The following is a 25,483-nucleotide window of genomic DNA, read 5'->3' as shown; positions in this document are numbered from 1 at the left end:
CAACAAGGTATGCATAAGGACTCATACTTTGTACTTCAATAACACTAAAATTCTGAGCATATCCAAGCTCTTCAAAAACATTCGTGACTTAATCTTGTAGGTCAGTATTATCCTTTCAGATGATCTAGAGAGAAGTCAGTTGAAAAGAACAAGAATATGCTGAGTCAAGTATAGAAGCCAAGACAGCCATGCTACTTTTCACCGTTCAAACCACTAGAAAAGAAAATGTGACAATTTTAAAGGTAGAATCTAATTTCTATCACTATAATTGTGGTGCAGTCTCAAACTGCAGTCTTCAGCACACATCTCAGTTACACATGGAATGTGCTTCTGTCCCATTCACTGTAGTATTTGTAAGGCCCTTCATGTTCATGGTACCTGACTGCCTCACAGTCATCAAGCATCCATCATTCAATATTCACTGATGTTTCCTTCCAGTTGTAGCCTGATCTACAACTTTTTATGGTTTTGATCAATTCAATTTAAAACTGGTAATCTCATCTTTGAAACTTGCTTTCTCTATTTCTTTTTGATATTTGCATCCATACCACAAGCCTCATCAACATGGGCTACATGCTGCAGCTCACTCACCCTTAACCACCTCAGTCGTTCTTCAGCCAAAAGCTACTGCCTCATCAGTGGTTATGAGAGGGTTAATACTGGACTCTGCATGTGCTGTTTGCAGCCCCAGAAGACATGTCAGGCATCTTGGCAGCCATGAGTCAGTGTTTTCTTGCTCTGTTCCACTCTGTTTCTATTCCAGTGAAGAAATATCAGCTTCCTTCCTTAAGGGAAACACCCCAGTTTTGGAGGGCTGATTTTGGGGGGAAAGGTGCATGTGGTATGTGAGTAAATATGTTACTATAGTAGCTCCAACATGATGAGCTAGGGCATGACAGTGGTGAATTCAGAGGAGATAGAGTGGTGCAGTCATACCCTTCTTTCAGACCATGCCATGGAAATAGCATCCAGGGACTTTTCTTAAGTCGCGGAACCAGGTAAGAATTCTTCATGCTCATCAGTAGCACACCCACTGCCCTTCAATTCCCTCACCCTCTCCTGCCCCACCCCACTGTAGCAATCCCGCTTGTTCTGGTATGTGTTTATCTAAACTAAGCATGTAGAGTAGGATACATGCTGGTGAGACATGTACATGGCTATGTGTAGGCAGGCGTTGTGGATGCATAACTGGGTATTAAGTCCAGAAAATGTGAACAGAGGTTGAGCCATCCATATTCTAGACTCCATGGATGGGTGCCTAGGGCATTTGTCCAGGTTTTTTGCCTTCCTTGCTCAGAGAGATGTTGAACTTGACATCTCTCCAACTTCCTAGCTCATAATGCTCTAACCACCATGCCACAAGTTAGACATTATGTAGAGTCCTCTTCAATTTTCAGTAAATTTACTGTCATTCAAAATGTATCTCACAGCTCTAGCTGAGGTATGTATGTAAGTCCTGCCAGTCCCCTATCTGCATCTTTGGGTGCTCTAATTCTTTTGTAACTGTGTGCCTAAATTCTATCACTGTAGCAGACTCTATTTCTTGTCTGTGCAAGCCAATGGATGACAAAAGCCTAACATGGGCAATGGCTCTTTTAGATAACTTATATTAGTATTATGTAGGCTTCATAATTAGGATTCTGTGGTGATTCATCTTAATGCCCAAAAGTTGTTCATTATATTAAAAACATGCAAAATACTTTAATAGCCCATCTTGCTTCTTTTCGAAGAACTGAATGAAGAAGGGAGTGTGGGATGCAGCTATTGTTTGACAGTGGTAATAAAAGCAAATGAGTGGTGGTCTTTTTAAGGTTGGCAATTACAAAACACACTTTGAAGTTTCTTGGAAGGGTAGTTTTGCTGAACTGTCCAACAGAACATAACCTCAGCTCAAAAACAGTAAAAATAAGTGTTAGAAAGAACATCTTAGGCAGCAGGATTTAATTAAAAAATGAGACCTGAAATCAACATTGGTGACTGCCCGTAATTATGTCTGAAGTCCACCTCAGAATGATTCTTCATCTTAAATACAGAAAACATTGGGCTAGTCTCTTCCTCTCACCTGAGCCTTGATCTTTTTTTCTGCAGCTTTTCCCTTCCTTTTCATCCCATTCCTTTCCCTTCTATGGATTGTTGGCCAAACATTTTCCTGAAAGGCCTTCTTCTTAATTGTTCATTTCGATTTCTTTCCCTACCAGACAGCCAGTGCTGTGTGTGCTCATCTTCTTGTATCTGGATAAACTAGAGAGAGAGAGAGAGAGAGAGAGAGAGAGAGAGAGAATCATCCACTATATAGCCTTTGGGTCTTAGCACTGGCATTAGAGGGACCTTTCATGGAGGACGACATCCTTTTGTTTGAGTCAAAAGAATTAGATTCAAAGGACCTCAGCTAAGGGGATCAAATCCATTGGTAATGAGTCATTTAAGACTCTCCTGCTCAACTTTATTGTTTCCTATGGTATATATTACAGTATTGAATGGCCGCATCTACACAAGAAGCTGGCTGCACAGACATTACTGTAGTCATTGAGTACTTGTTTATGACCTTAATTACCATACAGTAGCACCAATGAACAGCTTTTTTATGACATGGACTGCACAGTAGCCCAAGACTACTGCTCAATAGTGTTGCATCACAATTTCTGCCACACAACACTGTTGCGCAGTAGCCTTGAGCTACAGCACATTCAGTGTCCTGTGTAGACACAGCCAATGTAAATGTATCCCACAATGGATCTCCAGTCTTCTCTACTCAGAAACAATTCCATAGTAATTGCTATCAGATTTTCTGAGAAATTCAGCAGTTATCGTCCTCAGTTTCATCCTATTACTTCCAAGCAGCACACTGTTCTGTTTAAGAAGGTTGCTTTCTTCCTTACACCCAAAATCCCCATTTTTCAAAAGGCAGCTCATCATTTCTTTAGGGTTCCTCTAGTATCTGGTTTTGTTTCTTCCATTTGAATTCCAGGTCAACAAGAAAGGCCTTGGGAACAAATTTAAAATATGGATGCATTGCAACTATGCAAAATAATATAAAGGTGTTAGAGTTAGTTTGGGAACCCAGAAAGAAGAAAGGTCACCAAAGATAAGGAAATATAAAAGAGACTGGGACATGGGACAGATTTAAGCAAAAGTCAAGCAGGAGAGGCAGGCTCAATGTATATGTAATTCAGGATCCTGATCTAAAAATCATTACAGCCAATGTAAATGATCTCATTGACTTCAGTGGACTTTGAATTAAGCTCCAACCCCCACCACCCCTTCCCCCCGTGACAGAAGCCTGGAGGCTCCTGTAACTTTATGGGGAGGGAACTCTGCAGTTAGGACCCAGAGCAGCATAACAGAGGCCAAGTGCAAGGGGGCAGGCAGCCAGGAATCACTGGGGCTTAGGCAGGGACCTACATATTAAGAAAAAGGGGAACTTCTGCAGTCAGTCAAGGGATCACTGCATAGAATAGGCTGGCTGTAGGAGAACTGGTAGCCAGGAGACCAGCTGGCTATTAATGAGCTGGCTGCCAGTGAACAGACAAAACCAGCTGCAGCCAAGGACTAACCCGGGGAGTGTGACTCACACAGGGAGCAGAAGCAGAATAGCGGACTGTAGGGCTCTGTGAAATGGTGCCATTCTGTTTTGACTTGTGTTTTGACGTATCAACAGAACAGCATTTTGTTTTGAATTTTGTTTCAATTTGAAACTGCTGCTCTGTTTTGTTTCTTTGAAAGCGTTTCACTGCTTCAACACTGTTTCAACGTTTCGCCCATAGGCTATAATGGGGAAACTCAAAACAGCCTATAACATTGTCATTTCTGGCTGGACTTGGATGAAACTTGAAGGAATGGTAGTCCCTTTCGAGGGCATGAAGCAAGAAGATAAGTGAAGGAGTTTCAAGGAAACTGCATCACAGTGTCTTGAAAGCAAAAAACTCATGTCACATGTTTGTGTTAAGTCATAGCAGGGTCAAAACTGCAGGCATGCTAGCCCCTGCTGAGGCAACAAAGCCTGCCAAGTTTCAAGGAGATAGGTGCAGGGGTTTGGGGGAAACTTCACCTCAAGCTGCGGACAAGCAAAGCTCATGACATGAGTGTCATTGTGTGTGTTAAGGCACCGCAGGGTAAAAGCTGCAGCCCTGCTAGCCCCTGCTGCAGCCACGAAGCCTGCTAGCTGTCAAGGAGATCGGTGCAGGGGGAGTCTGGCTTCTGGGGCCCTGCACCTCTAGCTGCTGACAGGCAAAACTCGTGCCATGGGTGGGTGACACTGTGTGTGTGTTAAGGTGCGCCCTCACTCAGCTGACACCAAGGCAGAAAGCAGGGCAGTTAAAACAATGCTAACTTTTATGCAGTTTTTCCAGAGTGTCTCTCTAGCTTGTTTACTGATCTCTATTGCCTTATTTACACTAGATAAATAATTCCTTACCATTATCCATATGAGGTCTGCTGCATTTAAGTTAGTCATGGTAAGGAGGCTGCTGCAGACAAAGCTCTAGAAGTCAACTCTGTAGTGTTGACCAGATGGACTAGCAAGGACAGTTTGCCTGCAAACTAATAATGTCATAGGCTCCCAACATGCACTGGGGCATTTCAATTTAATATCACTGGCTCAGTGGGAAATTCTTCAAAATTGCCACCAGGATAGATGTAGAGGACAGGCAGAAAGGAGGCACTGGTGAAATTCTGATCTGCATTCATATGTTGACTAGTTTAGGGGTCCAACAAAATGAACCAGTTACCAATGTGTCTGGATATTCAGCAAATATAGGGAGCAACTTCCAGCTCAAGAGACCTCTGCTTTTGAAGAAATGATTGCTATAAACTCCCTGTCAGGTGCAACAATTCCTGTTTTCCTCTCCTAAGTACAAGTTCATTGAACTAACTCCTTAGGGCATCCACACTGCTGTCTTACAATACATCCCCCTTGCAGCTGAGATGATAATTTATTTCAGCCAACTTACTAGTTCCAACTTTCCCATACTTTGTTGGTATATGCACACCACATTCAATGGATAAAGCTAATTTTTTCGGTGTATATTTTCTAAGTCTTCTATTTGAGGTGAGAGGTGGGGATGGTAGGTGGAGGAAGGAGGGAATGCACCTTTTGCACTGCAACCTGCACATTTCTCTCTCATGGCATCTCCTTTGAATTGCTCATCTCTTGTTTGCAGCACACCTTCTTCCAGCAACTGCAATGGATCCTGAAGCCATGTCAAATGACAACTGTTCCTTAAATCTCTTAAGGGTAAATTCTCCAGAGTGAGAGAAAGCAAAATTATTCCTTAGAGACACAGGGCTCATCCGGCATGGCCTCGTACATGCTCTCTTTACAGGGAGATGTAGAGAAAGCATGTCACAGTGTATCCACACAGGGCCAGTTATTACTGCTGCTAAGATTCATTTTCTTCCTTGTCCAAACCTCAAAAGACAAATCTCATGCCCTTCAAAAGGCTTTCCACATTCACTGTCCAGTGGGAATAGAATGCACAATACACAAAAAGTTCCTCTGATTCCTCTGATTCCATGAGCTTTTGGTCTGTTCTCTGTGATGCTACAGATGGGAACATATTGTTCATTGTATGCAAAGCTTTTTGATAACAAACTAAGCAGTGGCAATAAATAGTTACAGGCCCTACAGTGTACAATTAGTATTCCAAACATGAAATTAATTTGTCCTGTGAATATAGGAACCTTGTAATTTGTTTCACTTTTATTTTACTGTCAGATAGGATTCATTTTCTACATGATTTTATGGTTGGATAGGATTCATTAGAAATTTTCCCCAAACTACCTCTATAAAAAAAAGGGGTATGGGGGGGAGAACCTTTCTAGTGTTTTCATAGCAAATATTGTGCTAGCTTTTCAATTGAAAACGAGCCTTAACTTGAATCTGTCCCGACACAATGCACTGATTCATACCCTTAGACATTTTTTGTTAAATAGTATCATTTCAATTTTCAGCTCAAAAGAAGATCTTTCTATGGAGGTATTCAAACGAAGACAATATTTTTTTCTTAAAGAAAGCAACGGGCCTTTGAATTAGTGAGTGGACAGAACAGCCTTTAAACATTTTTAAGTGTTAAATTTCCAAATGTGATTTTTACACTGGTTGATTTAACAACTTTCTGACCCATGATTTGGAATCAGAGAAACAAAATAATGTTTTAAAATTCAAACAGCATAATGGCTAATGGTTCAGTATATTTGATATACTTCCCCTTATCAAACCATAATCTTTCTTCACAAATGAAATATATTTTTCTTCTTGCATTGCATTTCTTTCTTTGTTTTCTCTTTTTCTCTCACAGTGGCTTCACTGAACCGAAACCAAAACACATTCTAGTTTCCTGTTGAAGTAGTGGTGGCAAAAAAAAAAACAAAGAAAGAAACTGACTACTTTTAACATGGAACTTAATCCATTTTTTGGCTATTGCATCATATAACCTTTTTCATGAACTAAACTTGATGGCCACATAAATGTGTCCCTATAATACTTGGGCTACCACCTGAAGCTGACTACACATCTATAATACTATAGGATGTGAGTAGAGACTCTATTCTTAATTTCATGCCATGATGAGTTCGTGACTTGAAAGAAATCTGGTGGGGGGGAAATGATTAATAATTTCATTCTCTCTCTCTCTCTCGCTCTCAGTCAGTATGTTACACTTTCATTACATTTTCATGTGTATTTAAGAATTGGTAATTTTTCATCAGCTCTATAACTGGTTGAATATGAATACACTATTTTTTGTGAAAATAAAATTGCAAAATGTTCATTGCATTAATATCAGAATTTTAGAGGCCGAGAATTTGTGCAATTTACACCTTTCTTATTTAATATAAGAAATTGTATTTATTTTAGGGTGAATTTCCATTTTTGTTAACACCAGACTTCCTGGATTACTCCCTTATGATCTAAGAGTTCATAACAGTATCCAACTAGTCTTGCTTCAGCCTTCCCATGAAGCAATATGTCAAGTGGCTAGAAAGGGACCTAGGACTATGTGGCTTTCTTCCAAGAGTCTCTGCATCTTGAAACTCTGTTATGATGGGCAAATCATTTTGATTTCTCTGTGCCTCAATTTCCCCATCCATATAAACATAATATGAATTGAGATCCTTAGGTCAAACATAATTTAGGATGACAACGTGTTATTGTTGGGATAAATTCAGGTAAAACATTTCACATTCCAGTTTGAGCTTCCTTCCCTGAACTAATAATTAAGGGCAAATTGCACCCCAACCATGCCTAAACCTTCCAGGGGGAGGAACATGAGAGTTTACAGCTTCTCCTTTATGAAGAAGGGGACACAACACTCCTATGTTTCAGAGAACATTGCATTAAGGGCTCAGCTGGTTTAACAATCACTGGGTCTAACAAAGCACCATAAACCACCATCAGTGGTAAAGGTAAACTGCTCATCTAGAAGAAAAGTCAAGGATAACTACAAAGTACATGTTTCCAATCCGCCCCAACCCACCCCTGGGCACGCAGGTCAGTCCTCTTTATTTTCCACTTGGCTTAAGATCGTGCCCCAATTTTTTAGGTTATGTAATACATATTTGTACTTTATTTGATTTTTTTTAATATTGCAACATTTCCTCATAATCATATATCCGTAACATATTATTAATCCCATCTCCATTCTTCTGTGTGTGCATGCACACACACGTAAATGCAAACAAGAGACTGCACCCAATAACTAAATAAATATGTGAAGTTATGAAAGTCAACATGTCTTAAAGTACTAGGTATACTTTACTGCTCCTCTGATTGAGCCATGCGACCCGAAAAGCAACCGTATCGAGGTTTTAATGTTCAAGCCTCATTCTAAAGGCCAAGGGGAAAGAGAAAGAGAAAACAAACACCAGCTCAGCTGAGATGGTGGGTACCTTCAATGTAGTGTTTTTTGAAGAAGTTGCACAATTTTATTTATGTGGGAGTAGACTGGAATTGTTCTATGTGGGCGCATCTACATGAGATGCTAACCGCGCAATAGCTTAGTAATATTGCATGGTAGTGTATCACAGCATAAACAATGCTAATACACTACTGTGCAGTATTATTATGCCACTGCTCTGTAGTGTCACTAAAAAGTTGTGCACCACCACTACTGTACAGAAACTCCTGCTTACTGCACATTAATTTAGTACTTAATTATACAAGTACTAAACTTAATGTGCAATAACCACTGTGCATTAATGAACATGTAGATGCGCCATGTGAGGAGGGAATGATGTGATTGGAGACCATCAGGGTTGATTGCAAAGTGATGGTTCAGTGACTAGGTCACTTGCTTGGCCTCTTTTCTATACATTGTCTCATACATTTAATTTGTGACCTTATTAAGTAACTTTTGTTTTCCATGTAAGGCATCTGAATACTTTTGTGAACCTGGGCTTTGATCTTTTTATGCCTCATTTCCTCATCTGTAAAATTAGGATAATTTTACAGGTTAGATGCTTTGCTGCATCCCAGCAGTGTCATGAGGATAAATGCGTTAACCTTGGGAGGTGCTTAGCTATTATGGTGTTTGGAACTATATAAGTACCTTACTTGACCTGACCTATGTTGTGTCCTTTGGATTAGACCGTGTTTCCCTCAGTCATGTTAAGTAATAGATCACAACATAAAATAAAAGGAATATCTTAAGAATAATGGCTCAGAATTTGGCTTTCAGTGATTACAGATGAACCCAAGCTGCAAAATCTGGCTCTGAATCCACATGCAGATTTTAAACACCACAACATTTGAGGTGGCTAGTTCACTTCCTTATAAAGGAAGGGATCATTGGTAAAATTAGGATGCAAATTTAGGAAGTGTTCAGCTCCAGAATTTTTATTTTAGCATGCATCTAATATTAATCCTTCAGATTTATTGTATGGCCATCTGTAACCCAAGCAATTCAAAGCAGTTGATAAATATTCATTTAATTCAGGCTCACAACACCATTGTCACATAGGAAATGGTTACACTCTTTCTTTTTCAAAAGGCTGAACTGAGGCATAGAGCAGTTTAGCAACTTGCTCAAGATCATCCAGAAAGTAAACCATAGCACAGTGATAGGAGACAGGAAGGCCAGGGGCTGTCTTTGCTCTGTGTTTGGACAATGCCTAGGATAATCTCTGGTTTTAACTGGGATGTCAGTGCCCTACCATATGCATATTCGTAATGTTATAAATTATTATTACTACCTCATGCGTGTGAGTAAATATTATAAATGATTATTACTAATTCAAAAACTGAAGTCCTGTTTACACTATGGAATAAATCAGCCCACCCACTGGTAGGCAGTAGTGTAGTCAAATGGTGAAATCTCTTAAGAGTCTGGTTACAAACAGAAAGGAGGCCTCAATTTGCTCAGTTATTCTACCTCCTAGCTTTTTTTACTTACTAATAGCATCAGCACTTGCTGCCGATCAAAGGCTGAGTCAGAGCAGGTCTTGAGTGTGTCCTTTGCACACATTCCACCATAGTCTTCATTCCACTGTCCATTCATAACATCTGACAAAGTAGGTTTTTGCCTTCCAAAGCTCATGCCTCTCCAAACCAGCTAGTCTTTAATTTATACAGTTGCTCTGGGAGGTTGGGGAGGCACTTTAATCCTAGTGGTTCCAGGAGCTGCTGTAATTAAAGTGCCCAGAGCATCATGTGTATCGGTACCTCCTTGCTAATAAATGATGGTGGGGGTGCTTTAACAAAAGCTCATTGAAAAAGCTTTAGTTAAAGCATCCTTGCTGCCATTTTTCACCACGGGGATGCTGATACACATGATGCTGGAGTCTGCTGGAGTGCAGTGATTACAGCATGTCCGAGCAGCCTCAATGTACATGTATAGGCACCCAGTGGTGCCACCCTGCCCTTTCATCTGACATACTATGCTAGGTATAAAGTAAAGAACTGGGATTCTGTTGCTCCTTAGGAGTGGTGTGAATGAGTAGACCAGTATTTTCTCCTTCATTACAAGGGGTGCAGTGAAGTCTGATGGAAAACAGGGACCCTTTTTAAAAACATTAGGTTAAAGATAACACACAATTAAAATCTAAAAAATAAAGGAATGAAGAGCATGCAGGCTGATTTCTTGCTTAGAGAAGTGAAGCCAATAATGCAGGGAAAAAACAAAGGAAAGGGGGAAAAAAACACATTTGGATACCTGCCTTGGACTCTGTGCATGCATCTACATACATTATTAAGGTGATTGAATAAACTCCAGCACAGTTCATGCCAGAGTTTATTGCTACCAGGCACTGCATTTACATGTGCGCCTGGGAAACCACCATAATGAATTGGCTGGTAAGGGGCCCAAGGGATCAGCTTGCCAGCCCAGCTGCTTTCATAGTTTCATAGTAGCTAGAGTCGGAAGGGACCTAGGAAGATCATCTAGTCTGACCCCCTGCCTTGGCAGGAAAGAGCACCGGGGTCAGATGACCCCGGCAAGGTGTTCATCTAACTTCCTTTTAAAAATCCCTAGGCTAGGAGCCTGCACCACTTCCCCTGGAAGCCGGTTCCAGGCCCTAGCCGCCCTGACTGTGAAGTAGCGCCTCCTAATATCTAATCTAAACCTACCCTCCGCCAGCTTGTGACCGTTATTCCTGGTCACTCCTGGCAGCGCACGGGGGAACAGGGACTCCCCCAATACCTGCTGATCCCCCCTGACCAGTTTGTAGCAGGCCACAAGGTCCCCCCTTAAGCTTTGGCTTAGTTCAATGTGCTGTGGAGGGGCTGGCTGGGATTTGGGGGTGCTCCAGTACAGGGCTAACCAGAAGGCAGACCCCTCACTGAAGTACACTCATGCCCTAGCCAGCCATGTCAGCTTTTATACGAGCACTGCAGCACACTAAATAACACCACTTCAGGATAGTACTTGTGTTTACAAGTACTAACCTATGGTGCCATTTATTAGTTTAATGCAGCCTAATAGGGCCATGCATGTAGACACTAAGACTTTACTATGAAGCTAATTAGGTAACTTCAGAATAAATATCTCATGTAGACATGCCCTGTGTTTACAAGATCCTCTTTTCCTAACTCTTCACAGTGCCAGTAGCTTAGTGCAGATGAAACAGCAATGACAAACAAACCTAACAGTTTGGCACACAGGAACTACAGTAATCAGTTTTTCTGTTTTCTATCATTCTCATTTTCAGCAGCAACCAGAAATCTAAATAAACAATGGCGTTGGTAAGGAAAAAAAACACAACAAAATTTCTTTTCTGCCATAAATTACAACAATTACAATACAGCAATGTTTGTTTTCATCCAAACAAGAAGGAATAGCTAAACAAGAATCTTTTGGTAGAACAAACACTTCACAAAACCAGTGATTCAAAAATGTTGAAAAAAGACATTTTAGTTTGAGTCTGTATTTCATCTGCCACTACCTGAGCAACCACAGTGCCTCTGTCATAAGAAATGGAGTACCTGATCCCATAGTTTCTGTAGACTTTCCACATCTACCAGTTATTCTGAAGCATCTAGCTCATTGTCTTGTCCCTGACTTACTGGATATTTTCTGCCTTTTACTGAATATTTAAGTATGAGAAAGGCCCTGTTTAGTTGTATCCTGAGTATTTGCAGAAAGACAGTGAAATGTTCAGTTGGAAAACGGGAAGTTGAAGATGACAAGGATGGTGTCAGATATCTGTCTATTATGGCACCTGTTTCACACAGCCATTGTGAAAACAATGGATAGAGCCTTGCAGATAGATGTGAGTAAGAGGTGGTTACTTGAGGAACACTTTGAGCAGCCTGAGAAAAGACCTTATGAAACATTGCAAATATGGAGGGGTACAGAATCAGGGGTGCATTGGTCTCTGACTTTGAGGCTATAGCTCATATGTGAACAACAATCATGTTTTCAATCCTGATCACTGCACATAAATTAATGTTTCCATGCAAAGATACAAAACTTTCTCATGTTTTATGCAAGGAATTTAGTAAGTTTTACATGAGTATTTTAACAGCCTGTACAGTCCAGATGGATTTTACTGATGGACATGTGAAAGTGCACTGAAGGGTAGCATTTTAATGAACAATTTAATGCATTAGTTCAGTGAAAGTAGTCATTTCCATGACTTGTTCAAGATACTGAAGTGTGATGTAAACACAGCTAGCTGTGCATTTTATACGTTATAAGGAATACACCGCTAACCATTGCGAGCAGCAAAGTTACTATTAAAATAAGCATCATTTTTGAAAATTCAGGACCCATTTAAAATCTCAAAAAAAGGGAACAAAGAGCATGTACACTAAATCTGAGCTTTCTCCATTATCATCTTGTGTATATAGGATGTTCATAATTTGTTCTCTGCACCGTGGGATGTGGAATGTTTGTAGAAGAACCTTCCTCATGAAAGAGTTAAGGAGATCTCTCATTGTTCACTGTTCTTCTTTTTGGCCAGTGGTATAGACAGTCTCAAAAGGGGTCTGTTTCTGGCCATGACTTCAGTGAATGGTGCACTCCAGCACACAAAGATATCAATGGTAGGAGGCTGCAGGGCAAATTCAGCAGCTGGGCCTGAGAGTTGCTAGCCTTTTCTTAGCCTTTGTTTCCTGTTTCCTCTTTATCATGCTTCAGGAACCCTTCCCTTTATCTCTCCACCGTTTTATTCCTTTCTTGGGATTTGCACGCATGTTCTCTGAACATGCCATGGATTGTTTTTCTGTGACACAGAGGGGAAAAGCATTCAGTTAATGCTAGCTTCCATGTTACTAGCCAACTCAACATATTAGCTAGTATGGAGAAAAAGGACAATCTGTTATTGTCCAAATGGCAGTCTTCATGCCAACAGGTTTAAAATGTTGCTTTCTTCTCAACTTCAGAATTCCATCCCTCCAACCTACCCATAAGAACAGGGAGTATTTTGTGTCTTAGACCTGGAGTGTCCTAAGGCATTATTGCAAGCTGGGGAATTAGCTTCCACCTCCCTTCCAAGGAAAAAAAAGTAATAAAACCTTTCTCCATCCTATTTGCAGCTGGAAGTGTGTCACTCCTGAAGACTTAGACCCAAGTTTCAGAATTAAAGTAAACAAGTGCTTAGACCCCTGGAGTGATAGGTATGTTCTAAAAACCAGCATTAAAAAGATGGATGTGGAAAAAGTTTGTTGGGAATCTCCAACGTGATCAATTAAAAACTACCTAAACAACCTGCCCCTTTCTGCACAGGACTTAGAGGGTCTGATTTTTAACTTGATTGATCTGAAGTCCTCATGAAGAATCCAAAGAATAGATCTTTCTTTTTTACAGCATCCCCTGGGCCTGTATTAGCTCTCACTCCCTGCAAAATCACACTGAGCTTTCCGTGAGATGTGGAAACTGCCTATTAGGGTCTCTTTCCAGCTCCTTCCCTCATTGTGCTGGACACTAAATTACAGCAGAGGAGAGCCGGCTACCAGGGAGTCAGGGATCAAAAAGACAGCAGGATGAAAGTAATTTTTTCTGTGTATAATTCTGAGTAGAGCTCATACAAAACTTTCCTTAGCCATTTGATTAGAATAAATGTTCTCTTGGCATAATAAAATAAGCAAGCCCTCTCAGTTTTTCATTTTGGTATGGTACTTCTTTGCTTCATCTGAGGCCATAAGTGGACAAAATGAGAGGCATGTTTGCATGACACTTCAAAGCGGGCTAAATGCTTTTGTACCGCTTTAATGCTGTCAGTGTTTGCATGCCTCAGTGGTGTATTGTGCATTAATTCCAGCCACTGTAGGAAATTCGGCAGCAGCCCAGGAAAGCAGCTTCACCCAAGAAAAGCAGCAAGCCTGATCTTTTATTTTTTTTTTCTCCCCTGGAGCCTGCCTGCCTACCTGCCTGAGCTGCACGGGGCCCAGTGCTTCCCTCCACGGCTGCAGTGCCCCCTGAAACCACCCAAGCCGGGTGCCTGTGGGTGCGTGCCACCAGGGGCGGGGTGGTGCAGCTGCCGTGGAGGGAAGCACCAGCCCTCTAGGCAGCCGAGGGACTGCTCCACCCACTAGCAGCTCACCCTCCGCACCAAAAAGGCAGGTAAGTCACTGGGGTGTTTGCATGACACGGGGGTTTAATCAGCCCTAAATTGCAGTGGTGTTTTTGAGATTGCAGCTTCTTTTCCTTTTACGCCTTGTCTCCATTAAGAATGCCTAGATTTTGAAGAAGGTCTTCTATCACATAAATGTTTATTTGATTACGATCTTGTTTCTTCTGTCTGGAAAGTAAATAAATTAGACCCAGGTAAGCACTGGATTTTCTTCCTAATTGGAAATTCTATGATTGTTTTTTCCATTTTGAAATCATAGAAAGTGTGAATAGAATATAATGAAAATTAAAATAAAATGAAAAATTAAATGAATGAATGTTAAAATTGAAGGAATCAAAATTAAAGAAAATGATTATTTTAAAATCTGCCCCAATGAAATTCTGATTCAAATTGTATTTCATATTCCTGTTGAGATGAAATGCAGAAATCATTGTTCTAAATTTGACTCTTTTTAAACTGCTAAATTCTTTTCTATTAAAAAAATGAATTTCATTGCACAGAGTCATTTTGAGGAAAGAAAACAAAACATCCTGTTATTAAGGACTATCAAAACATTTTATGCAGAGGGCTTTTTGAAGGGAAATTTAATGAAAGTTGGCACATTTTCCAAAACATTTCAATTCAGATTGTCATTTTAGACAAAAACCTTTATTATAGAAGTTCTGACAAACTTTAAAATAAACACCACATACCAGAAAGTTAAGAGTTTCACATTGTTCAGGTTTACTTCCTTTCAAAGCAACTTATAACGTGAAAAGCAAGGTGTCAAGAACAGACAGTCAAGAATAAGGTATCACAAGCCCATTGGTAGAGAGAGATAGTCTATATGGTCATTTGCAGAAGACACTTTAAAGTGGGTATAAAGCTGGTTAAATGCCTTTTGCATCACTTTAATGGCATTGCTGTTTGCACATTCGGCGGCGTATTGTGTGTTAATTCCAGCCACTGTAGCACATTCTGCAGTGTAATGCTCCTTAAATGACTTCGGGATGCAGGAAATGACTATGGGGTCCTGCAAAGTAAAATACCTCTGAGGAGTTTTAGTTTCCTACCCTACAGCCATGGAGGGAAGCACCAGGCTTTGTGCAGCTCAGGGGCTGTGCAGGCAGATCATGCAGACAGCCCAGCAGTAGCCCAGGAAGGTAGGATCCACAGAAGGAAAAAAGAAAAAAAGCAGTCAGCTTGATCTTTTTTTTTCCCTCTAGAGCCTGCCTGCCTGCCTGAGCTACGGGGGGGCCCAGTGCTTCCCTCCACAGCTGCTGTGTCCTCTGGGACTGCCTGAGCCAGGTGTCTGCAGGTGGGTGCTGCCTGGCAGGGGCTGTCACTGCCGCAGAAGGAAGCACCAGCCCCCCACCCCAGCTCAGGGTCCACTCTGCCTGCCAGCAGCTCACTCTCCCCTCCTCACCACTGGAAAGGCAGGTAAGGATCAGGCAGACATGGGTGTATGTGACATGGGGGTTTACTTCACTCTAAATTGAAATGGTGTTTTTATAGTTTCATAGTTTCTAGGGTCGGAAGGAACCTGAACAGATCAACAAGTCCAACCCCCTGCCCTGGGCAGGAACAAGTACTGGGATCATAATACCTCAGCCAGATATCTATCCAACCTCCTCTTAAAGACCCCTAAGGTAGGGGAAAGCACCACCACCGTTGGGAGCCCTTTCCAGAGCCTGGCAGCCCTATCCATAAAGCAGTGCCTCCTGATATGAAGCCTGAACTTGCTCTCAATCTGTGGCCATTATTCCTTGTTATCCCAGGTGGTGCCTGGGAGAACAGAGCCTCACCTATTTTCTGCTGGTCCCTCCGGGTGAGTTTATAGATGGCCACCAGATCCCCTCTCAGTCTTTCTTGTGGAGGCTGAATAGATATAGGCCCTTTAGTCTATCTTCGTAGGGCCTGCCCTCCTGCCCGCTGATCATGCGAGTGGCCCTCCTCTTGGACCCTCTCAAGGTTAGCCACATCCCTCTTGAAGTGTGGTGCCCAGAACTTACTTCAACTGCAGCCTGCATAGAGAGGAAAGATCACCTCCCTGGACCTGCTTGTGAAGCATCTGTAGAGGCACAGCAAGTTGCGGTTAGCCTTACTGACAGCTTCCTCACATTGGCAGCCCATGTCCATCCTGGATTCAACAATGACTCCAAGATCCCTTTCAGCCACTGTGTTGTTGAGAAGAGTGTTCCCCAGCCTATAGGTGTGTTGCAAGTTCCTTCTCCCTAGATGCAGCACCGTGCACTTGCCCATATTGAATTCCATCTTATTCTCATCCCCCAACCTCTGTAACCTGCCTAAATGTAGTTGGATTCTGTCCCTCCCCTCCAGTGTGCCCACTTCTCCCCACATTTTTGTGTCATCATCAAATTTCAATAAGATGCTTTCCATGCCCACCTCCAAGTCACTGATAAAGATACTGAATAGCACAGGCCCAAAGACCGAACCCTGGGGAACTCCACTGCCCACATCCCTTCAGGTCAAAAATGACCCATTCACCACCACTCTCTGAGTGCAACCATTGAGCCAATTTGCCACCCATCTAACTGGGTAGGTATCAATACCGCAGTCGCCTAGTTTCTTTATGAGAATGGAGTGAGAAACAGTGTCAAAAGCCTTCTTGAAATTCAGGTAGACAACATCCACCTCAATGCCTGCATCCAAGGACTTTGTGACCTGGTTATAAAAGGAAACAAGGCTAGTTAGGCAGGATCTGCCGGCAATGAACCCATGCTGTTTGCCCCTGCGCATTACCTCCCATTCTGGGCCTCTGCAGATGTGTTCCTTGATAATTTTCTTAAAGGTCTTCCCAAGAACCAGGGTGAGACTAACTGGCCTGTAGTTACCCGGGTCCTGCTTTCTCCCTTCCTTGTAAATGGGGACTACAATGGCCCTTTTCCAGTCCTCTGGGACCTTGTCAGAGCACCATGAGCGCTCATACAGGTGTGCCAGGGGCCCTGCTATGACCTCTGCCAATTCCCTCAGTACCCTTGGATGAAGAGCATCTGGACCTGCTGATTTATACTCGGCCAGCCCCTCCAAGAGTTCCCTAACTAGATCGTCCCTGACCCTAGGCATGGAATTGTGTCCCCTGAGCCTGTCCATAATCCTAGCGGGGAAGTTGTCCCGGTCCCTGCTCAGAAATATGGAGGCAAAGAACTCGTTGAAGAGATCAGCTTTTTCCTTTGCTGCAATCACCATATTGCCAGGCCTGTCTTGTAGGGGCCCCACGTTACCTGGTGCTTTCTTCTTACTCCCTGTGTATTTGAAAAAGGACTTTTTGTTATACTTAATTCTGGTCGCCAGCCCTAGTTCCGTCTCTGCGTTGGCCTTCCTAACCACCTCCCTGCAATCCCGAGCAATGGAAGTGTAATCCTCCTTGGTGATTGCTCCTTGCTTCCACTGATTGTATGCCACCTTTTTTGCCCTCAGGCCTTCTGAATGCCTTTACTAAGCCAAGAGGACTTTTTAGCACTCTTGCCCCTTTTGGTTTGTGCTGGGACTGACACTCTCTGAGCTCAGAGGATCATCTCCTAAGGAACAACCACCCATCCTGGACTCCCATCTGATTGAAGCTCCAAGTCCCCAATGTCTCTCTTACTAATCTCCTTATCTTATTGAAGTCGGCCTTCCTGAAGTCAAGGACTTTTGTCTTACTGCTTGCTTTTACCACCCTGCGCTGGATAGTAAATTCCAGCAGACAATGGTCACTAATGCCTAGGTAGTCGAGCACCTGCAGATCCCTCACCAGGTCATCCCCTGTGGCAAGGACCAAGTCCAGCAAGGCATTTCCTCTGGTGGGATTATATACCTCCTGGGTTAGGTGGAGGTCCTGTATGCAGGCTAAAAACCTACATGAACATTCAGGCCTGGCTGACTGATCCTCCCAGCAGATGTCTGGGTAGTTTAGGTCAACCATGACAACCACATCCTTTTTAAAAAAACACTGCTTCAATTTAGGAACAAGTAAACCCCCATTTTGAGTACAAATGCCCTATGGTGCCTTCTGCCTTACTTCAGAGTAACATGGCTAACTAACTCGTTCAGAGAAGCTTTGGAAAGACTACTCCTATTATGTAGTTGGATCTTACCTATTTGTTCTATGTGTGATGAGAGGTGCTAGTTAATCATTCAGTTCTCTCCTGTTTTTAGAGACTGGATTTCAACTTATATCTCAGATTAAAATTGCAGTTGAAGCAGTTGTCTTCAGGAGTGCTCTTACATTAGAACAGTTCCCCATAGAGGGGATAAACCCTGTTGCTTGCAGCACTTAGGACTTGGTTTTACAAAGATCTGCAAAAGTTCTGTAGGTAGTAATCTCTTACTGGCTGTGGGAGAGGAATTACAGGCAAGTAGATGCCATATTGTAGGGTTGTTCAGACCACCTCATCAGTATAAAGATGGCATTAGTGCTAAAGAGATGTATGGAATGGGGAAATGGGTGGAGCAGTAGAGGAAGTGCTGCTTGAAAGCAGGGTCAGAAGCGTATGTAATGAACAGCAGGAGGTATTTCACATCAGGATTAGGGTGTATTATCAGGGTTGAATATGGATATGATGCAGGAGTGAAACAGCAAAGCTTGTTGAAGTTTTGGATTTTAAAATTCAATTGTAGAGCAGTGTATAGGTGGAGATTTACACAGGCTTTATTAGTCTTATGTCTGAGACAAGCCAGTGCAAGGAAACTGACTTCCATTAATATTAATGTTTAAAACAATTTAACATTTAAAACAATGAACAAACAAGCTATTTATCATATACTTTTCCCTACCATGGTCTAATGCTTTCACTGCTGCTGCTTCTCATTTCTACCTTGAAACCACCAATAGCATCTTCTCCACTCACCAAACCCTTCCAGGGCTCCCCCACCACTCCTAATTTTTTTCTTTTCCTTCATTGTAGTGTACCAACATGCATGAGACTGTGCACAATGCAATCACCATTTCTGCTCCCCTATAATTCTCCTTAGGCCTTCAGTATATTTCCAGTGAAATATAAGGCTGCACAATGATTTCATAATGGCTGTTGATAGAAACTAATGAACCTTCACAGGTACGCATCCACTCTAGGTATGGTATATCAATGAGCTGTTTAATGCAGCTGAATTGATAGCCATTTAAAATTCATTCTTTCACATTCTGGCCGACACCCAACCTGCCTAAACTAATTTTGCTACATACATTTGTTAAGCAGCCAGACATCATCTAAATGCTTTTGTATATTAGCTCTGTGTTTATTTTCAATCAGCTTACATGGCAAAGATAACCAGGACAGGATGTTTCAAGTCTGCTTATCCAGTCTCCATGTGCTGCCAGAGATGCATTGAGCTGATTGAAATTTGAGTAAAAGAGATTATATAAGGGCGGGGGGTGGAGGGGAACACTTTCTTAAATTATTCCCTGTCATAACATCATTTCCCTGACCTGAGCTGGATTCTGTATTCTCCATAGCTGCTTTTGAATGATGTTACAAGCTCTGTAGCTACTTCAGAACAATCTGTACACATCTGTACAAGACCTCAGCTGACATAATATTCAGATCTTTCCTTCTGTGAAATGTATGATGTATGTATGGATGAGCCATCTGGAGTACATGAAGCTGTAACCAGATACTGGGAACCCAGAACAAAGGGGCTATTGCAGAAAGCTTCTCAAAAGTTAATGGGCAGAGGATCTGTAGAGAAATGAAAGGAGATATGATGGTCATGGGTAGGTTGGGAAGAAGAAATTTAAGTGAACGTCAAGGATCTCCTATGAATATTGAAAATATTGACTGTGTACTGTCTGTATGTCTTAAAGGTTTGTAATGAAGCCCATAATCATAGTAGTTGAGTGCTGTCCATTTAAAATCAATAGCAATGTTAGAGTCTTTACTGGATTTCATGGAAATACTAGACCTTCTTTATTTTTGGTGTCAAAGCTTTTTATTGTTTGTTTAGGAGTTGTGAGTTGGTAGGAATTTGAGAATAGAGACAACAATTTTAGTTAGAAACAGGCAAAGCATTTGTATATATTTTTAAGGAAAGGCTTTTTATTGAGATAATATTTTCATAGTAAATATGTTACATTTTCTAAAACTTTCTAAAAAAGTTCAATATTTTTAAAATTTCAATTAGATTTTCCCCCAATACATGCTAAAAATATGGGAAAATTTACACAAAGTCCATACATTGCTTTCTCTGCTTTCTTAAATACCCCCCTGCCCCAAACTTTTACTTTGTCCTTCCAGATACATATAAAAAAGTGAAAGAACATGATGAAAAATGTCACATGGAAAATAATCCAACTCAACATGAAAAAAATAGTTTAATTCTTTTTGTCCATATCAACATGAAGAACCTGAATATTTATAAAGAAAATGCTTATTGTTTCTATGAAAAATGATTTGTTTAAAAACAATCAGTTCCACTCTTTGCTTCATCTGACTTTCTGAAATTTTCTCAATGCTGAAGGTATAACCTTGATTTTTTCCTAAGAACTGAAATTGGAAGGCAGTAGGAGGGCTGTGCTGAATATGAGGAACTCATGAATTATAATCCCAGCTGTGCCTTAGACTTCCTCGATGGCTAGGAGTAAGTCACTTCATTTTCCTGTGCTTCTGCTTCTACATCTGTGAATTGGAGACAATAGTGTCAAATTCACAGGGATGCCATGAGCATGACTCCATGTTAGTTCCAAGCTCTGATGATAGAAGGTGATAAATATAATTTTTAAAGTATATTTCAGCCCTTTTAAAGTGATTTACTCTTCTTTATAACAACACATGATTGTGACTGGAATACATTTTCTATCGTTTTTCACTCCAGAGGCAGAGTGGTATGTGTACACATGAGAGAGAGAGAAGAGAGCATGCAAGAGCATTGTTCTGGATGGAATCAGAATTTCTCTATTTTGTGTCAGAAAACCTCTTAAACCTCGTAGTAATAACAAGGGTTTTACCCCTTTACTTCAAATGGCAACAGCTCATGCTTGAGCAACAAGGAGATCTGAGTTCATGCCTCACTACCAGCATGCACAACTGAGTAACCAAGGTAGTGATAAACCACAATGTCCACTGCCAGCTCATCCTCTGTTTGGCCTGTGAGGTGTCTGTCCAGGCACGACCACTCATCATTGAGGCTTCCACCCAGCTCCTTGTTTGGTGCTATGGAGACTGCAGCTTGCAGGTTCCTTCCAGTCTTCTAGTGACAGCCAGGTGGGGGAGTGCCTGCAATGTGAGTGGTGTCCCCTGGTGGTGTCCCTCAGTGAGCAGGCAAAACACCTACAGGAGGTGGTGGCAAGGCTCCAAAACACCTCCCACTATGAGAAATTCATGGAGTTGATGCTGAAGATGAATTCTAGGATTGCAGAGGAAGGACTGCCAAAAGCTGCCTTAGAGAAGGAAGAGGATATGAAGTCACAGGAAGGTGGAAGCTGGAAGCTGGTGATCTCTTCACCTCCACCTGCAGTCATTTGCCTACAGAACAGATACAAAACCCTAGCAACAGAGGAGAAGGAACACATTCCATTGGTGCAAGAGGCCAGGCAAGGCATCCCCAAAGTTGGAAGGATTTGAGACCACTGCCAACAAGAAGAAGCAATGGGTGGTAGTGTTTGGAGACTCCCTTCTGTGGGGGATGGAGAAATCCATCTTATGGCCTGATGAGTTTTCTTGGAAGGTCTGCTGCTTGCCCAGAGCCCAGATCTGTAATCCCTCCATGACATCTCAGAGACTCAGTCTCACAAGTAAGCTAAAAAAGTATAGAGTGGATGAACAGACTGTAAGGTGGATAGAAAACTAGCTGGATCATTGGGCTCAGAGTAGTAGTCAACACCTTGATGTCCAGTTGGTAGCTGGTTTCAAGTGGATGATAGTGGTTGGAGACTGCCTTCTGTGGGAGATGGAGGGAGCCATCTGCTGTCTTGACCTCTTGTCCCAGAAGGTCTGCTGCTTGCCTGGACCCCAGATCTACAATGTCACAGAAGGGTTACCGAAACTGATTCAGCCCTCTGACTATTAACCCATGCTGCTTATCCATGTGGGCATCAGTGATACTGCCAGGGGGATCCCAAGCAGATGAAGAGTGACTACAGGGCTCTGGATACAAGTATGAAGAGGTCAGGGACACAGGTTGTGTTCTTGATCTTTCCAGTCAAGGGGAAGGGCCTAGGCAGGAGCAGATGCATTTTGCAAATCAATGCATGACTGTGCAGATAGATAGTGTTGCCAGTAGGGATTTGGCTTCTTCAACCATTGGATATTGTTTCAAGAAGGATTGCTAGGAAGAGACAGGATCTACCTGATGAAGAAAGGGGAAAGCATCTTCACAGACAGGCTTGCCAACCTAGTGAGGAGGGCTTTAAACTAGGTTTGCCAGGGGATGCAAACAAAAGCCCTGAGGTAAGTGGGGAAGCATGAGACCTGGAGGAAGCACAAAGAAGAAGGGGCAGCAAGGGAGGCCTCCTCTTTCTTCCTGAGGAAGTAGGGCAATTGGCTACTTACCTCAGATGTCTGTATACAAATACATGGAGCCTGGGAAATGAGCAGGAAGAAATGGAAGTCCTCTCATGGTCAAGGAACGATGACATGATTGGAATAACAGAGACTTGGTGGGATAGCTCTCATGGAACACTCTCATGGATGGGTACAAACCATTCAGGAAGGACAGGCAGGGGAGAAGAGGAAGAGGAGTTGTGCTATGATTTCTCAGAGCTCCAGTATGAAACTGGAGACAGATCTGTTGAAAGTCTTTGGGTTAAGGTCAGAGGGGAAAGCAACAAGCATGAGGTTGTGATGAGTGTGCTATAGACCACTAGACCTGGAGGATGAGGTGGATGAAGCTTTCTTCAGACAACTAGTGGAAGTTTCCATATCACAGGCCCTGGTTTTCATGGGGAACTTCAATCACCCTGATATCTGCTGGGAGAGCAATACAGCAGTGCACAGGAAATCTAGACAGTTTTTGGACAGCATTGGAGACAACTTCTTGGTGCAAATGTTGGAAAGATCAACTAGGGGCTGCTCACAAATGGAAGAATTGGTTGGGGATGTAGAAGGGGGTGGCAAGATCAGAAACAGTGACTATGAGATTATTGAGCTCAGGATCTTGACAGAAGGAAGGAAGGACAGCAGCAGAGTATGAACCTGGACTTTAGAAAAGCAGACTTGGACTCCCTCAGGGAACTGATGGGCAAGATCCCCTGGGATGGTAGTCTGAGCAGGGAAAGGAGTCCAGGAATACTGGTTGTATTTTAAAGAAAACTTACTGAGGGTTCAGGAACAAACCATCCTGATGTGCAGGAAGAATATAAAATATGACAGGTGACCAGCTTGGCTTACCAAGGAACACTTTGGTGAGCTTAAAAACAAAACGGAAGCTTACAAGAAGTGGAACCTTGGCTAGCTGATTGGGGAGGAGTATTAGAACATTGCTTGGGAATGCAGGGATGAAATCAGGAGGGCCAAAGTGCAACTGGAGTTACAGCTAGATCCTCACCTCAGTCCCTGGAAAAATCATGGAGCAGGTCCTCAAGGAATCCATTTACAAGCAGTTGGAGGAGCAGAAGGTGATTAGGAACAGTCAAAATGGATTCACCAAGGGCAGGTCATGCCTGACTGACCTGATTGCCTTCTATGATGAGATAACTGACAGTGTGGATGCAGGGAGAGCAATAGATATGATACACCTTGACTTTAGCAAGTTTTTTGATGTAGTCTCTCACAACATTCTTTCAAAGGAAGTACGGCCTGAATGAAGGGATTGTAAAATGGATAGAAAATTGGCTGGATCACTGGGCACAGATGGTAGTAATTAGGGGTGTGTGAAGCGGGCCCTATTCAATTCAGATTTGGCCCAAATCAGAGACAATGATTCAATTCATTGATTCAGATCACTGTCCCTGATTCTATTCAGATGAATTCAGATCTCAAGACTTGATGCTGATTCAGAGAATCAGCGATTTAGACACAGACATAGCTTTAAAAGTTTTTCTACATACCTTGCAGTAGCAGGTGCAGCTCATGATCACTGTGATGCTGGGGCACATGGAGCATCCCACAGGAGTGCGGGGGGGGGCGGGGAGGGGCCCTCCACGTGCTTAGTGGCAAACCCAGAAGTGGACCGGAAGCACTTCCAGTCCACTTCCGGGTCTTCCAGGGAGTGCGCAGGGGGCCCCCCTGTGCCCTCCCAACTCAGCGATTGTCTGCAGGGGGACCCTGAGTCCCTCCCCTCCCAAGACCCAGGAGGCACCAATCACAGCCAGGGGAACATGGGGGGACCCCACACATGCTCCCCAGCAGAACCGGAAGTGTACCAGAAGTGCTTCTGTTCCACCTCCGGATCTGCTGCTGAGTGCTCTGGGGACCCCGCCCCCTCCCCCCCATGCTTCTGTGGGACACTTCATGCACCCCAGCATCATAGCATTGACAAGCCCCTGCTACCTAGAGGTATGGAAAAAAAACATTTAAAGCTGTCTCTATGTTTGAATCTTTCCAAATTGATTTGGAGGGCTCTGATTCAATTTGGAGAGTTTAAACAGTCCTCTGATTCAATTTGGATATGGAGATTCAGCCACCGAATTGGGCCGAACCTCTGCCGAATCAAATTAGGAACTGAAGCTTTGCACAGCCCTAGTAGTAATCACTTTTCTGGATATACGAGTTCACACTCTCTCCTCTTTGTCTGTCTTCTTTAAATTCTGACCTATTCAGAACAATGGTAACTACATAATCTTCAGAACACCTCTGTGAGGTGATTAGCATTGCCCTTTATTTCAGGTGGGAGAACTGATATATAAGAAGATCAAGTACTTGTAAGTGAATCCATATCAAAGCTAGGGTTAAGCATCTGGCTTCCACTCTGAATGCCCAGAACACACTACCTGCTAACATGAGCACTGCTTTTTGTTGATTGTTATTGGGCTTCAGTGTAAACTAGCATCATTTCAAGAAGAACCCCAGACTGATGCTCTGCTAGACCAGACGGAGCAATCCATTTCATTGGCCACATCCCTCAAGCCAAGTGCAAGCAGGTGTGTATGGAGGACATACGCTATTTCCAGCAGCTGCTGTAGGATTTGAAGCAAGATAACCTTTTCAAACCATGAAGATTTTTTACTGTACAATTTTACTATCCCCTGCATACTCTCTGGCCAAGAATAAGGAGAAAAAGAAAAGGGGGAAACTAGTTAACTACCTCAACCTTCCCGGCAGACAAAATATTGAATAAGTCATGGGAAAGCACCTGCCAGAACTCCTTTCTTTTGTATGTAAATACAGGATTGCAGCTAGGGCTAAATTAACTGGTGTGAATAAACAAGAAACAAATTAAATATTCACTGAAAATTCAAGCCAAACTTCAGGCTGCTCTGAGGTTCAGAAAAAAACAAAAGCTATTGTTGTCTCCCTCTCTCAAACCTATAATGTTTCAGTTTTGTGCGGTTCTACTTAAGTTCAGCTGTCTAGTTTCTGAATGAACAGAATCCAGGAATGTCTGAATGCCCAAATCATAGAAT

At 42.4% G+C, this 25,483-nt stretch overlaps 1 long non-coding RNA gene across 1 annotated transcript; it reads left to right on the top strand.

Annotated features, from left to right (window-relative positions):
• Positions 1-6,084: 6,084 nt before the first annotated feature.
• Positions 6,085-22,867, top strand: LOC109319244. The gene is made up of 3 exons (XR_002103433.1): positions 6,085-6,096; positions 9,799-9,801; positions 22,769-22,867. It is a non-coding gene; the product is annotated as an uncharacterized LOC109319244 (long non-coding RNA).
• The last annotated feature ends 2,616 nt before the right edge of the window (positions 22,868-25,483 follow it).

Source organism: Crocodylus porosus, unplaced genomic scaffold (assembly GCF_001723895.1).
Source record: "Crocodylus porosus isolate Cpor-Errol unplaced genomic scaffold, CroPor_comp1, whole genome shotgun sequence".
NCBI lineage: Eukaryota > Metazoa > Chordata > Crocodylia > Crocodylidae > Crocodylus > Crocodylus porosus.
This window is presented reverse-complemented; position numbering and strand designations above follow the sequence as displayed.